General features: G+C 42.8%; 1 long non-coding RNA gene across 1 annotated transcript in view; it reads right to left on the reverse strand.

Annotated features, from left to right (window-relative positions):
* Positions 1 to 1,408: 1,408 nt before the first annotated feature.
* Positions 1,409 to 15,805, reverse strand: part of LOC132397797 (uncharacterized) — a 37,438-nt gene continuing 23,041 nt past the window's right edge. Inside the window, exons 2-3 of the long non-coding RNA XR_009513452.1 lie at positions 8,290 to 8,465; positions 1,409 to 2,060 (exon numbers count right to left, since the gene is read on the reverse strand). This is a non-coding gene — a long non-coding RNA (uncharacterized LOC132397797). The remainder of the gene's footprint in view (positions 2,061 to 8,289; positions 8,466 to 15,805) is intronic.

A 15,805-nucleotide genomic window follows, 5' to 3' on the forward strand; every position in this document is an offset into this window, starting at 1 on the left:
AAGAAAGGGGCCAAAGTTGTGCACAATACTCCAGGTGTGGTCTCACCAATACTCTGTACAGTTGTAACAATACTTACCTGTTTCTGAATTCCAACCATCTTGCATTTAGGAAAGCTGGCAGAATGTAATTGCTTATTATCAGGTGAATTAAAATTAAAAGGAGGGAATTTGTACGTCAGTTAAACAGGAAATTGGTGAGACCACATCCACAGAACTACGTACAGTACTGGTCTCCTTATTTAGGAAGGATGTTAATATGTTAGGAGCAATTAAGTGCTTTACTAGACCTTTGAGGAAAGGCTGGACAGGCTAGGGCTTTCTCAGCTGGGGTTGAGAAGAGAGCAAATCAAAATCAGAATCAGTTTTATTATCACTGACTTATGTTGTGAATTTGTTGTTTCTGTGGTAACAGTAGAGTGCAAGGCATAAAAAATTACTGTGAGTTACAATTAAAAATAAATTAAATAACTAGTGAAAAAGAGGAATAGCGAGGCAGTGTTCATGGGTTTATGGACCATTCAGAAATCTGAAGGCCAAGGGGAAGAAGCTTTTCCTAAAAGAAAGGGACTAGATTGAAATCTGGCAGATTGATTGAGAATTGATGAAGGTCTTTAAAGTTATGAGAGGTATGGAAGACAGAATCTTTACCCCGGGAAGAAATATCAAACACTAAAGGACTCATATTTAAGATTAGAGGGGGTAAATTTAAAGCTGACATGGAGGGTAAGATCTTTACACAGGAATCGGTTACCATGGTAGTCTAGGTAAAACAGGTAGAGACTGAGAGACACGTGAATACGAGGGGAATGGATTAGGACAGATTGGCTCAGGATTATAAACTGATTGGCCTGTCCAGTGCTGTACTGTTCCATGCCTATCGATTGATTGATCGATTGATTGATTTAGAGATACAGTGTGGAAGAGTCCTGTCCAGCCCAGTGAGCTGCACCACCAGCAAACAACTTATTTTAACCCAACCCTAATCACAGGACAATTTGCAATGATCAGTATAACCTACTAACCAGCATGTCTTTAGACTCTGGGAGAAAACCTACACAGTCACGGGGAGGATCACAGTAATTGAACTCCGAACTACAGCGCCCCAAGCTGTAATAGTGTTGTACTAACCTCTGTGCTACTGTGGTACCCGTGTTCTATGTTCATAAAAGGACCTGAGGTCTCTTGACAGGATGGAGGTGGAGAGGATACTTCCTTTCAAGGGAGAAATTCAAACAAGGAGCCATTGAATTAAAAACAAATGAGAAAATCTGCAGGTGCTGGAAATCCAAGCAACATTGAAATGACTTTATTACCTATATCCTTCACATACACGAGGAGTAAAAATCTTTACATTACGTCTCCATCTAAATGTGCAACGTGTAATCATAGTAATTTATAATAAACAGAACAGTCAGTGTAATATAAAGTACATTCAAATCAGTGTGAGTTCATCAGTCTGATGGCCTGGTGGAAGAAGCTGTCCCGGAGCCTGTTGGTCCTGGCTTTTATGCTGTTGTACCGTTTCCCGGATGGTAGCAGATGGAATAGATTGTGGCTGGGTTGGCTTGGGTCCCCAGTGATCCTACAGGCCCCTTTTACACAGCTCTCCTTGTAAATGTCCTGAATCATAAGAAGTTCACAGCTACAGATGCGCTGGACTGTCCACACCACTCTCTGCAGAGTCCTGAGATTGAGGCAGTGATGAAGCCGGACAGGATGCTCTCAATTGTGCCCCTGTAGAAATTTCCTAGGATTTGGGCCCATACCAAACTTCCTCAACCAGCTGAGGTGAAAGAGCACTGTTGTGCCTTTTTCACCACACAGCTGAGGTGTACAGACCACATGATGTCCTTGGTGATGTTTATGCTGAGGAACGAAGCTGTTCACCCTCTCAACCTCAGATCCATTGATGTCAATAGGGGCTAGTCCATCTCCATTTCTCCTGTAATCCACAACCAGCTCCTTTGTTTTTGCAACATGGAGGGAGAGGTTGTTTTCTTGACACCACTACTTCATCCAATACGCAAAATGCTGAAGGAACTCAGCAGGCTGGATTGCATCTATGGAAAAGAGTACAGTCAACGTTTTGGACCGAAACCCTTCATCAGGGCTGGAGTAAAAAAGGTGTTGGGAGGGGAGGAAGAAACACAAGGTGCTTGGTGAAACCGGGAGGGGGGTGGGGTGAAGTAAAAAGCTGGGAAAATGATTGGTGAAAGAGATACAGGGCTGCAGAGAAGGGAATCCAATGGGAGAGGACAGGCAGCCATGGAAGAAAGAAAAGGGGGAGGAGCACCAGAGGGAGGAGATGGGCAGATGAAGAAGTAAGGTATGAGATGGAAATGGGTTTGGGGAATGGTGGGGGGGGGGGCATTACTGGAAGTTCGACAAATCAATGTTCATGCCATCAGGTCGGAGGCCGCTCGGACGGAATACAAGTTGTTGATCTGTCACGTCCCATTCCCATTCTGATATGTCAGTCCACAGCCTCCTCTACTGGTCACAATGAGGCCACACTCAGGTTGGAGGAGCAACACCCTTATATTGCGTCTGGGGTAGCCTCCAACTTAATGGCATGAACTTTGATTTCTGGAACTTCTGGTAATGCTAGCCCTCCCGTACCATTTCCCATGCTGAGGGTCCTTAATGATGGATGCCACTTCCGTGAGGCACCGCCTTTTGAAGATGTCCTCGATGGGAGGCCTGTGGTTATGATGGAGATGATGAGATTTTGGAAGCAGAGACTTTGAATATCTTTTAGACAGAGGTAGATGTATTCTTGACAAAAGAGGTCAGATGGGTAGAATGGAATGCAGAGCTATCTGTACAGTCAGATCAGCAATGGCCTTACTAATGGTAAAGTAATGGATCAAGTAGCTGATACCTGCCCCTAATTCACTTGTTCATGACTGGAGAAGCACAAGCATGTAAGGAAAAAGAAGATGGTCGACATGAATGAAGTAAGAGGGATGGGCATTGGGTGTGTTGGAAGAAATGGCCTGGCCCTATCTGGAGTGGTGGATGAGGAAGAGCCAGACTAAACAGAACTGGAGCAAAGTACATGGAAGGGAAGCGTCAGGTGCTGGTGGAAGGGAAAGCGGCTGTGACTGAACTGGGAAGGAGGGTAGAGTTATGTGGGTGCACAAGAATAGAAAAAGGCAAAAGTTAACACAGGATGGGAGCAGAGGGCTCAGGGATCTTCATGGATTAGCTGTGACCTAAACCATTGTAGTTATGTTTACACTACTACAGGGGAATTGGTTGGGTTAGGTAGATAACATTAATGTTCACTTGTTGTCAACACCAATAATGAAGGTTACATCAGAGATGCCATCTTACTCCATATTGTCTAAAAATGCAACCTCTTTAAAAACAAAATTTTGGAGGAATTTTTAGGTGGTTAACCTTTCTCCCATTGTTGAAAGGGGTCCATGGAAACGATATTCCTCCGGCCTTCAGTTCTCTGGAAATCCGACAGCAGGAGGAGATACCCACTCCTGCCGTAGATCTGGAGAGTTCCGGTCACATCAGTCTACGGCTGAAATGGACCACAAAAGAGAGACGAGGAAACTGTCCCCTCAAATGCTTGATCCTGAAGCAGGAGATGTGCAGAGAGCCAGGAGACTGGACTAACTAGTACAGACCCTGCATTCCTGAACGACAGGATATTTGAGCATTGCAAAGAAGGGCTGTCACAAGGTGCAAGGACAGGATTGTGCAACTGTGATCAGGTTATGGTACTCGTTCTACATCATGTGAAGTTAAATAAGCATCCAGTGGGGTGGATGGGAAAAGATACAGGTGCCAGTTAGTTCAGACCTCCCATGGACACTACCCCTGCAGTTTAAATAAAGCAGTGGCTGCCTTGTCTCTATCCTCTAATGAGTGGGGACATTACTTTACATAATTGCATCTTTCAGTCACACCACAACATCAGAGCCATCTGGGATGGGGGCGAGAGAGAATATGAATTATCTGGTGTCTGAGCTCCCTTATTTCCATTCTGAACCAGGAGACTGTTAATCATGCGAGGCATATTCCTCTCCATGGGTCTCTTGAGAAACATTCTGCAGACACATGCCAATGCGTCTGGCATCCCTTGCCACCCTGTTTTGCTTGGCCTATCAGTAAAATCTGCTCCAGACTCTGTGATTAGGCACTGCTTAAACACCGTCTATAAATTCACCAATGATACCACTGCTGTTGGCAGAATCTCAGGTGGCAGCGAGGAGGCGTGCTGGTCGAGTGGTTTCGCAACAACAACCTTGCACAACGTCAACAAGAACAAGAAATTGACTGTAGGCTTCAGGAAGGGGAAGTCCGGAGAACACACAACGGTCCTCATCAAGGAATCAGGGTAGAAAAGATAAGCAGTTTCAAACATTTGGGTGTCAACATCTTAGAGGATCCATTCTGGTAAAATGTTGCATTTTTTGGACGACCACTTTTTGTTAGTGTACTGGAGGAAGAGGTAGGCAAAGTGAAACATGTAGCACCTGAAGAAAGGTGCTTCCATGTCACCCCACAGGCATGGCTAATGTCCATACTGCTTGTCAGCGCAACGTTGCACTTGGAGAAAGTAAGAGGAGTCAGCTGAGAAGTTAGTTATTCAGTGTGGAAGGAGGTTCAGACAACAGCTAAAAGCATCTCAGAAAGTGCTATTCTGTAAAATTTTGTACATTGTATTGTTCAACAATTATTTTAAGATCATCCAATTCGATATTTTGCCATTCAGAATCTTCTTCAAATTCTTCGATGCTTTTCTTCAGAATTCCATCTGAATCCACTGAGTGTACTGTATTTGCTCTTTTTGAACACGAATATGGATTCTAAAAGATGACAGAAATTTATTATCCAAGGTTGTAAGAATTGTATGCAGTTTCTGCTTCATCCTGCAAAGTTTACAAATTCAAACCCTGTTTGAAATTCTGGCCTGTTCAGCGTACTGATGTGAACTGTCCTTAATCACCTTCCGATAAACAGCGTTTCCCTATGATATTGACAGTGACCCTTTTCTTCATTTGAAGTAAGGCCATGCTCCCACAGACAGACCACGTACCCTCAACCATCCTCCAAGGCACCAGTCCAATCTTTCCAGCAGCCTAGTTCAGAAACATTAACATACTGAGTGGCAAGCACCACCTCTACAAGTCCAGTTGGCAAGGGAGGGTTTAATGAATTCATCCTCCTGTTGACCAGCTCCATGTCCCCCGGAGGATTCAGGATAGCCAGCAGCCAACTAGGCAACTTGTCTGAATTTAGATCAGTTTCATTTCTTCCAGTGTAGAATGCCTCTTGGAAGACTTACCACTGAATCTACATATGCCATATGTCAAATAATAACTGATCCCTGCAGCAAGGATTTCCCTCTGTGTTGAAGTTAAAAGCAACAATGAAGAAAACAAAAGAGTAGGGAGGTGGTAGTAAATTTAACCTCCATCTGCATCACTTCCGTCACTCCCATGAGTAAATACTCTTCTTGCAATCAGCAAAGCTTTTTGGTTAGGAGCATGTTAAGGAGGTTTAATATTGCATCCAAAATCTTTGCCAAAAATTTGTTAAAGACCACCAAGGCAAACTCAGACAGAAGCATCCATGAGAAAGCAGGATGACAGATTGCAGAATGAAAACATTCCAGTATGGGAAGATTGTGAACTGGACTGCTGCTTTTCTCCCTCTTTCACCAGGCTATTCTTCCTTGTCAAATACGCATTCAGTTTGTTTCTCAATCTGCACTCACCTTTCCTCGATCTGAATGCGCACGGAATCTTGCCCAGTATTTCCAGAGAAGCCCTCGTGTTCCTATCACGAGCAAGAGATAATCTACAGATGCCGGAAATCCGAGCAAGACACACAAAATGCTGAAGGAACTCAGCAGGCCAGGCAGCATCTGCAGAAAAGTGCACAGTCGACATTTTGGGCCGAAACCCTTCAGCTGGACTGATCTTCTTTCCCATCTGTAGATATGTAGAAATGAACTTCCTACTATTCAGGACATTTATAGAGACAGGTGTGTAAAAAGGGCTCGAAAGATCATCGGAGACCCAAGTCACCCCAACCACAAGCTGTTCCAGCTGCTAGTATTCGGGAAGCGGTACCGCAGCATAAAAGCCAGAACCAACAGGCTCCGGGACAGCTTCTTCCACCAGGCCATCAGACTGCTTAATTCATGCTGACACAACTGTATTTCTATGTTATATTGACTGTCCTATTGTACATAATGTTTATTATAATAGCACATTGCACAGTTAGACAGAGACATATCGTAAAGACTTTTACTCCTCGTGTATATGAAGGATGTGAGTAATAATGTCAATTCAATTCAGTTCATAGATGCTGCCCAGCTGCTGAGTTCTTCAGCATTCTGTGTGCGTTGCCCTCACTTTCCTTCTGATTATGCTGCCAATTGTCTTAAAGCTAAACCATCCAGATCCCACAAGGGGAATAGGCTCCCTGCCTGCTCTTTAGAAAGCGTGACCCTTTTATAATATTGAACATCTAAATTTGGATCAGAGACCATGAAGCTTCATCACTACAGGGTCTACACCCTGGATCTTCTATCACAGTAGCACAATCGCACCTTTTCCAGAAGGACAGCGGCAGTTCAATCAGACAGCTCACCCTTAATTTCTCAAGGGCAATGAGGGATGGGGAATAAATGCTGGCCATGCCAAACAACACCAAAAATGAGCATGAAAGGGCAGAGGTGTCAATTACAAGGTGGATTTTGGATGAAGTCCCAGTACCTTTCCACTCACGATTTCATTAATTTTATGAATGAAAGGAGCAGAATGAATTGGAACTTCAGTCACTTTCAATAACTAGGAGACTAAAAGTTATTTTTTTTAATGATAATCTTGGTGCCAGTCCCTTTTCTTTGGAATAAGAGCTGATTTTTGGAAGTGGTGATCTGAATGGAAAGAGTTGTTTTGTAGAGTAAGCACAGAATGAAGAAAGCTAGGGACAATCTTCACATGTTCATTCTAAGAGATTTAGAAAACTTCAGCAATCTTCGGCTATGCTAAAATTCGGAAAATTAATCTGCACAAGACAGATTACGTCCAAAATTCAAAAACGCTTCCCCAGCTGTAGAAATGGAAAATGCTGCTGTTCAAAGTCAGGTGATGGAGAATTGATTTGTCACAGCAAGGCTAGAATTGCACAATTCTGTTCCATTTCCCGGAGTTTATTGTTGATGCACTCCAAGACCCAAGCACGGAGACAGCCATGGAAGATATTTAACTCCTAGTTTTACAGCATTACTTCATATTAGCTTATATGCAGAAAACACATTTTACATACCAAAGAGCTTTAGAATCGGAACCACAGTATGATACCAATCAGATGACCAACGTTCAGAAAAATCCTTTGTCAGAAATACCAAATTAATCCTAGCTCCTCTTGCTTTTTGCAGGGTTTTACATCTTTATGCCTTCTCTGGGTCAGCTTTGAATGTTACTACTGAAATGCAGAGCATTTTGGATCACAATACCTCAGGAAACATCACGGTTACGATGCCATTGAGATCCAGATTTATCTGTCTCCGTGTAGGTTAACTCAACAACCAACACAACCTCTGCATGTGCAAGTATTGCTGCACTGTCTGGCACCAAAACAGTATGAACACAAAGTCTGGCAGAACAACAAAGAAAAAAAATAAAACAGAACACAAAAAGCAATGAAGCAACCACATCAAAATAAGCCGCTTTTCTTCCTCCCATCCACTCACATGTGGACAGTCCTCCCACTCCAGGACAGGCCTCCAGTCTCCAGTTTTCAGCCTCACCCTGGGCTTGGACTTCCAGATCTCTGATCGATCTTTAGGTTTCGATCTTGACCCCTGGACTTGCTGTGTGACAGGACCCCGAACTCCAGGCTCCAAGTCTGGGTGGGCCGACCCATCATCTCTGGTTTCCCTGCTTAATGCCTTAGATCTGCCACCTCTGAAAAATAACCCTCAGCCTGTGGAACAGATTCTCATTATCTTTTGTAACAAAACCATTTCCAATGGCGAGCTACAATCAGAATCAGAACAGGCTTAATAACAATCACATGTGTTCTATGGCATTGGTATTGATTTGTTATTGTCACATGCACTGTACCCATATACACTGAAAAACTTGTCTTGCATACTGTTCATCTGGATCAGCTCGTTACACCATTGAGGTAGAACAAGGAAAAACAATAGCAATGCAGAATAAAATGGAACAGCTACTAGAAAGTGCAATGTAGGTAAAAGATAAAGTCCAGTGTTACAATGAGGTAGATTCTGAGGTCAACAGTCCATCTTACCATACAAGAAGACCATTCAAGAATCTGTTAACAGTGGGATTGAAGCTGTCCTTGAAACTAGAGGGCAATAACTCTGTGGTGGTTTACAGGGACAAGATGATCCGAGAGTTGCAAGGAATGGGATGGCAGGAGCAAAGCCAGAAAACACTGGAAACACTCAGCAGGTCAGGCAGCATCTGTGGAGAGAGAAAAATGACAGGCACGTGAGAGTGGACACTGGAATCTGGAGGAACATATAATCTGTTGGAAGAACTCAGCGGATCAGGCAGCATCTGTGGGGGAAATGAATTGCCAGCGTTTCAACATCTGGTCTGAGACTCTATGTAAGATGTTAGCTGAGAGAGTGGATGCCGAAGTGTTTACAGTCGGTCCTCCTAATCCGTGAGGGATTGATTCCGGGACCCCTGGCAGATACCAAAAAATGCGGATGCTCAAGTCCCTTATTCAACCTGTCTCAGTGCGGTGGACCTTGGGACCCAGCGGAACCCCGGACGTTATTAAGCCTGTCTCAGTTTGGTGGACATTAGGACCCGGCGGTGGAGCTCTGAATCCGCAGTGATTCTGTTCACGAAAATAATCACAACCACAATTGAAAATGAAGTGGAAATAATAAAGCGATCGGAAAGAGGAGAAACGCCATCAGTCATTGGAAAAGGGTTAGGCTACGTCGGTCAATGACCGGAACAATTTTAAAGGATAAAGTGAGGAAAGCCCTACCCCGCTGAAAGCTACAATTATTACTGGGCAACACAGTGGTTTAATTATTGGGCTTTGGGGTTTTGGGTTTTTGATCCTCCGCATCAACCCGGCATGGATGGAGAGCGCACTCGAAAGTGGCCTGACACTGGATCGTCCGGCGCTGAAACATACGTTTTAAGTGTTTTATTTGCATAGAAAGGTAAAATATATACTATATACTAAGAAAAATGTTTGACTAACTGACGCTAAGTAATACCAGATGTACCTGTTCAAACTTACTTAGTAAGAGAACATCTGGATTTTTTCGATCCCGATCCACGATAACGTACGTGCATTACTTTAAATCATCTCTAGATTACTTATAATACCTAATACAATGTAAATGCTGTGTAAAATAGTTGTTATACTGCATTGTTTAGGGAATACTAACAAGGAAAAAAAGGTCTGTACATGCTCGAACAACAAGTGCTGGAAGAGCACTTCGGGTTTTTTCGATTTGCGGTTGGTTGAATTCGCACATGCGGAACTCGCGGATAAGGAGGGCCGACTGTATAACCAGATATCATTGTCCTCCTGCAGCTTATGAAGGGCCAAGGAAGAGTCACAGATAAAATCGATTGAAATTGTTCTGGGGTGCAGGACTCTGAATGTGTGGAGATTGGATTTGTTTTCCCCTGGAGAATGGAGTCTGAAGGAGACACTTTAAACCAGGGAGGGTCCGACAACTTAGACGGACAGTAGGCGCTGCAGTTGGCAAGACGCTGAAGGGATAGGACACATTACAGAGGCACGTGGAAAAAGAAACAAAGATGACTTAAAGGAAAACTTGTTTCCATGGGCCAGCGGGATCCAGAATCAAAGCTCAGAGAGTCTAAATTAGGAACAGCCTATTTAAGGATGAGGAGAAACTTTGCAAAGCAAAGTATGTGTATCTTCAGAATTCTGTGCCATTGGGTTTATTCAAAACAGGGAGTGAGAAAATTCTGCATTTTTAAGGGGCTCAGGGGATACCATAGGAAAAAAATATATAATTATAGCATCATTCAGCATGGAAACCAGCCATTCATCCCAGCACATTAATGTCAACCACTGGGCACCCTTCTGTATAAATCCCATTTTCCAGTGCTTTGACTGACCTTCTATGCTTAAGAGATTCAAATGCTCATCTAGACAGTTCTTAAACACTGTCAATGCCTCTGCTTCCTTACATCTCTCCAGCAGTGTTCCCAGTACACACCATTCCCTAGAAAAAGGTTTCCCTCAGCTCCCTGTGAATCAGTTATTCCTTTACCCTTAGCAGTAGTGTCACATATTTCCTCGAGTGTGATACCGGAACTGTACACAGTAGTCCTGCTAAGCTCTGACCAGTATCAACAGCATAGTAGCATAGCAGTTAGCACAACATTTCACAGCGCCAACCGTAAGATTAGGGTTCAATTCCCTTTGCCGTCTGTAAGGCGTTTGTACGCTTTTCCCATGATTCCTTTGGGTCTTCCATTTTCCTCCCACAATTCAAAGACATAGAGGTTAAGATTAGTGAGTTCTGAGAATGCTGTGTTTATGTCTGTGGGCTGCCCAACGCAATCCTCACTGATTTGATTTATTGTAAATTACACATTTCACTGTATGTTTTGATGTGTGTGTGTCAAATGAAGCTAATCTTCCTTAAAGGTTAAAGGTCTCTCTATTCTGTAAAGTTGGAGACTGGTTCTTCGTTCCTCTGTTCAGTGCCCTAGTCTAATAATCTTTGGACATCAAGATCTCCCTGTTGCTTGATACTCCGTGGACCCTGCCATTCACAGTGTTTATTCCGAGCAACAAACACAGAAAGCTGGAGGAACTCAGGAGGTCAGGCAGCATCTATGGAGAGAATAAACAGGCCAGAACCTTTCATCCTGACTGAAAAGGAAGGTGACAGAGGCCAAAGTAAGGAGGAGCTGTACAAACTGTCAAGTGATAAGAGAGACCTTCCTTTCGCGTGCTGAAGAAAGGCCTCTACCCAAAATGTCGATAAGTACGCATATAGAGTTTATCATGGAGAGGACGTCTTCTATTGTGGGGGAACCTAGGACCAGAGTTCACAGCCTCAGAATAGAAGGATGTCCCTTTAGATCAGGAGGCATTTCTTCAACCAGAGGGGAGGGGAATGAGTATGTGGCATTTATTGCTACAAGCAGCTGCGGAGAGCAGGTCGTTGGGTACGTTTAAAGAGGAGGTTGATCATTTAGACACAGTAATAACATGGATGATACACAGTGATCAGGTGGGATTTATCAGGGGCCACAGCTCACCTGATAGCATCAGGCGTCTTGTGAATATTACGTGGTCAGTGGCCGATAATCAGTCACCTATAGCAGCTATCTCACTCGATGCTGAAAAAGCATTTGATTGGGTGGAATGGGGCTATCTGTTTAAGATTCTTCAATTTGTTTTGGATTTGGACCCATCTTTTTAAAATGGATTAGACTGTTATGCAATAACCCTGAAGCAGCAGTTCAAACTAGTGGTTACATTTCACCTTACTTCTCTCTTAGAACAGGTACCCGACAGGGTTCCCCACTTTCCCCAATGTTACTCTGTCTAGCTTTGGAGTCCCTGGCAGCAGCTATCAGAGAGAATGAGAACTTTATAGGGGTATCAGTGGGAGGATAGGTTCATAAACTGATGCTTTATGTGGATGATATTTCATTATTTGTGTTGGACGCTGGTCAGTCGATGCCATGTCTTTTTAACATTATAAAGTTTTACTCTAGATTCTCAGGTTATAAGGATAATTGGACAAAATCAGAAGCACTACCGTTGACTGCATCTGTTTTTTACACAGGCCAATTTCACTGGCCAACGAAGGGTATATGATATTTAGGTATTAACTTTCCCCCTCAGCTGAAGGATTTCGTAAAGGTAAATTTTGATCCATTATTGCAGAGAATTTCATGTGATGTAGACAGATGGTCATCATTGTATTTGTCAATGTCGGGAAAAGTAAATGCCTTGAAGATGAATAGCATTCCAAAGGTAAATTATCTGTTCCAATCATTACCAGTTCAAATCCTATTAACATATTTTAAGCAATTTGATAAAATAATTAAGGCTTTTATTTGGACTGGTAAGTGCCCACGCTTAAACTTTAACAAATTACAATTGCCAGTTGAAAGGGGAGGATTAGGTTTGGCAAAGTTAATATACTATTAGTATGCCTTTACTAGTAAGCATTTCGCGCTTTGGTCTCTCCCTCCAGAGAAAGTGCCCCCTTGGTATTGTATTGCATGTTCTGCTCCTCCTCCCATCCCTCCATTACAATATTTGTCTATCGAGTTACCTCCTGAGGCAAAGTCTCACCCAATTATATCGCATAGGCATTTGTTCTGGAATAAACTAGCCAGATTATTTAAATTTAATCCATATTTGAATGAAGCCTCGAGTATCTGGATGAATCCAAAGTTGTGTATTGATAAATCCCCTTTCTTCTGGAGGGATGGCAAGGGAAAGGTATAATTAAATTGGGGGACCTTTATAATGGTGATAGTTTTAAATCTTTTAATCAATTAACCCAACAGTATGATATCTCTAGGTCACAATTTTGGAGATATCTACAACTGTGTCATTTGCTACATACAACTTTTGGTTCTACAAAGCAACCCCCCACATGTTGCTATGATACTGTCTACTGTACTGGCTGCATATGGTCAAGGTCACAAAGCCTCAACTTATTATTCAGCTTTAACACAAATCTCCGGGGACAAATTTCTGTTGGGTCTTAAAAGAGCATGGGAAAAAGACCTGAGTGTGCCTTTTGAGACAAGGGAGTGGGACAAAATTTGCAAAAATGTCAAAACAATGTCAAGAGACCTGAGGGTGCGCCTTATTCAGTTTAAGATTCTACACCGTTTCTATTGGACTCCAGCAAGGTTGCATAGATTAGGGTTGAAAAATACCCCTGAATGCTGGCACTGTGAGGTGGATAAAGGGGACTTATACATGCGCTCTGGTCCTGTCCCAGAATTCAAAAATTTTGGATTATGATACATAAGAATATTGGTGAAGTTTCGGGTATTCAACTCCCTTTCTGCCCCAGACTTTTTGTCTTGGGAGACACACTTGGGGATAAAAACTCTCAAAATTGGATCCAGACAAGTATAATGGTAGGAAGACAAATTATACTTAGAGGTTGCAGGAGCTTGGTGGGGCCATCAATTCAGGAGTGGGTCACAGAAATTGCCAAAGTGGCAGCTTTTGAACGCATATCTTACAAACAGTTTGATAGATTGGACATCTATACAGAAAAATTAGGCAAATATTTAGGTTTCCTGGGGGGGGGGGGAATAGTGGTGAATGTGTGGTGAAGCATATTGCTGAATGGCAGTCTTTTATGCTATTAGAGGTCTAAATAGACACACATGGTTATTATATTGATATTTATTTCTGCCATGTTTGTTTTTAATTTTATGGATAATTTTATGTTTTGTAAGCTATGATTTACATAATTTTAACAAGGCTTGACTCAAGGGTTCGGGGGAAAATTTGTAAAAGAATTCAATAAAATTTAAATCATAAAAAAAGAGGAGGTTGATAGGTTCTTGATTAGTAAGAGCATCAAAGCTATGGGGAGAAGGCAGGAGAGTGAGGTTTAGAGGGAAAATAAGTGACAACTGACTGGATGAGTGTATATAAGATTATTGGAGGTATAGATACAGTAAAAGCCCTCAACATCAGGAAGATGCCCTCTTCACGTCACTACGTTTGGGGAAGAAGTACATGACCCTGAAGATCCAAACTCAGTGAACTCAAAAGAATAATGTCATCCACTCTGCCAGCAGATTTCTGAACGTTTCATGAACCCACAGAACACTACCTTGTTATTCCTCTTTAGCACTACTGGTTGATTTTTGTAACTTACAGTAATTTTTATGTCTTGCACTGTTCTGCTGCCACAAAACCAAAACAAAACATTCGCGACATATGCTGACTGATTCTTTCTGTAGCTCCCGCGGTAGGGATATCAAAAACAAGAGGGCTTAGATTGAAGTTAAGAGGTAGTAGATCTTAGGGTTACGTTTCTTTTACACACAGAGTGTTTGGTATCTGGAACTCGTGCCAGAGGAGCTGGTGGAAAAAGATACAGCCACTGAGTTTAAAAGGCATTTGGACTGACACTTAACTAGGCAAGGTATAGTTGAATATGGTCCCAATGTAGGCAAAGGGGACTATTGTAGAAGAGCAAACAGGTCACCATAAGCATGATGGGCCGAAGAGACTTTTTCTGTGCAGTACAACTAGATGACACTCATCATCATCATCATGTGCCATGTTGTATGACGTGGGCGATCGTGGTCATCCACGACTATGACTGTTCTTAGCAAATTTTTCCGCAGAAGTGGTTTGCCATTGCCTTCTTCTGGGCAGTGGTTTTACAAGACGGGTGACCCCAGCCATTATCAATACTGTTCAGAGATTGTCTGCCTGGCGTCAGTGGTCGCATAGCTAGGACTTGTGATGTGCACCAGCTGCTCACACGAGCGTCCACCGCATGGCTTCATGTGACCCGGATCAAGGAGCTAAGCAGGTTCTACACCCTGCCCAAGGGCGACCTGCAGGCTCGCTCCTCACACCTCCTCTGGTAGAGACATAGCTCCACCAAACCGTCCAAACAAATGAGAAAAAAATGGAAAATAATAAGGGTGGAAGTCAATATCACTTTCTATTTTAATTAAATATTTTCAGAAGGTGTGTTGGGTTTATTTTTAACAGGTGTTTCTGAAACTTTAGGTAACAGCTATGCGACAGACAAATGAATGCCATAGGGTGTGCTGAAATAAATGCCATTACTCAGTTTGGATGAAGTTGGCACAAATTTACCATATGATAAAAAAAAATGATGGAAGTGCACCTCCCTGGAAATTTGTTCTTGGTCTCTTGTGATAGAAGTAATTTAGGGAGCAGCGTGAGCTGGGAGTCTGTCTGGGATAGATGTCGGTGTCGGTGACCGAAATGCACGTCTCCACCATATTCTCCTGAAGCTATTACATCTGATTCCGCCATCACAGATTGTTTCAATTGTTTTGAAATATTCACTAAATAAGGTCTTATGCCTGGAAACACTGTTCATTTCCTTTGCTGCTGATGCCATGTCAGTTCTGTGGAAATGTCACTTCAGTGACACCACAAGACATTAAATAAATGGGATCAACACTAGACCCAGACAGTGGAGGGGAAAAAAACAGTGAATATCAATTCAGCTTCAGAAGCCAAATCAGCTGGAAAGTGGTTAAGAGCCATTTGGAGTGCAGCTCGCGACATATTGTGCCAACACACAGCAAGCTGTGTCAAACTGTTGATAATGAGCAATAATCTGATAGGTGGTGTTATCTGGACAATTTTGTTCTCCCCCGTCTTTCTATGAATAGATTCATAAGTGTTTTTACACCCATTTAAGAGGGCAGAGGTTTTAACGTCAGAAAGCAAAACGCAGTAGATGAGAGAGGTCTGAAACTAAAACAGTAAATGTTCCGCAGATCAGGCCACACCGTAACTTCACCCACCTCAATGCTAAGGGACTCCACAATCATTGGACTCGCTCTCAAAGACTCTACATACAAGATGATGAGAGGAATCGATTGTGTGGATAGCCAGAGGCTTTTTCCCAGGCTGAAATGGCTAACATGAGGGGGCATCATTTTAAGGCGCTTGGTGTTTGTACAAAGGGAATGTCAGAGGTAAGTTTTTCCACACAGAGAGTGGTGGGTGTGTGGAATGCACTGCCAGCGAAGGTGGTAGAGGCAGATACAATAGGGTCTTTTAAGAGCCTCTTAGATAAGTA

Source organism: Hypanus sabinus, chromosome 8 (genome assembly GCF_030144855.1).
Source record: "Hypanus sabinus isolate sHypSab1 chromosome 8, sHypSab1.hap1, whole genome shotgun sequence".
In the NCBI taxonomy this organism is placed as follows: domain Eukaryota; kingdom Metazoa; phylum Chordata; class Chondrichthyes; order Myliobatiformes; family Dasyatidae; genus Hypanus; species Hypanus sabinus.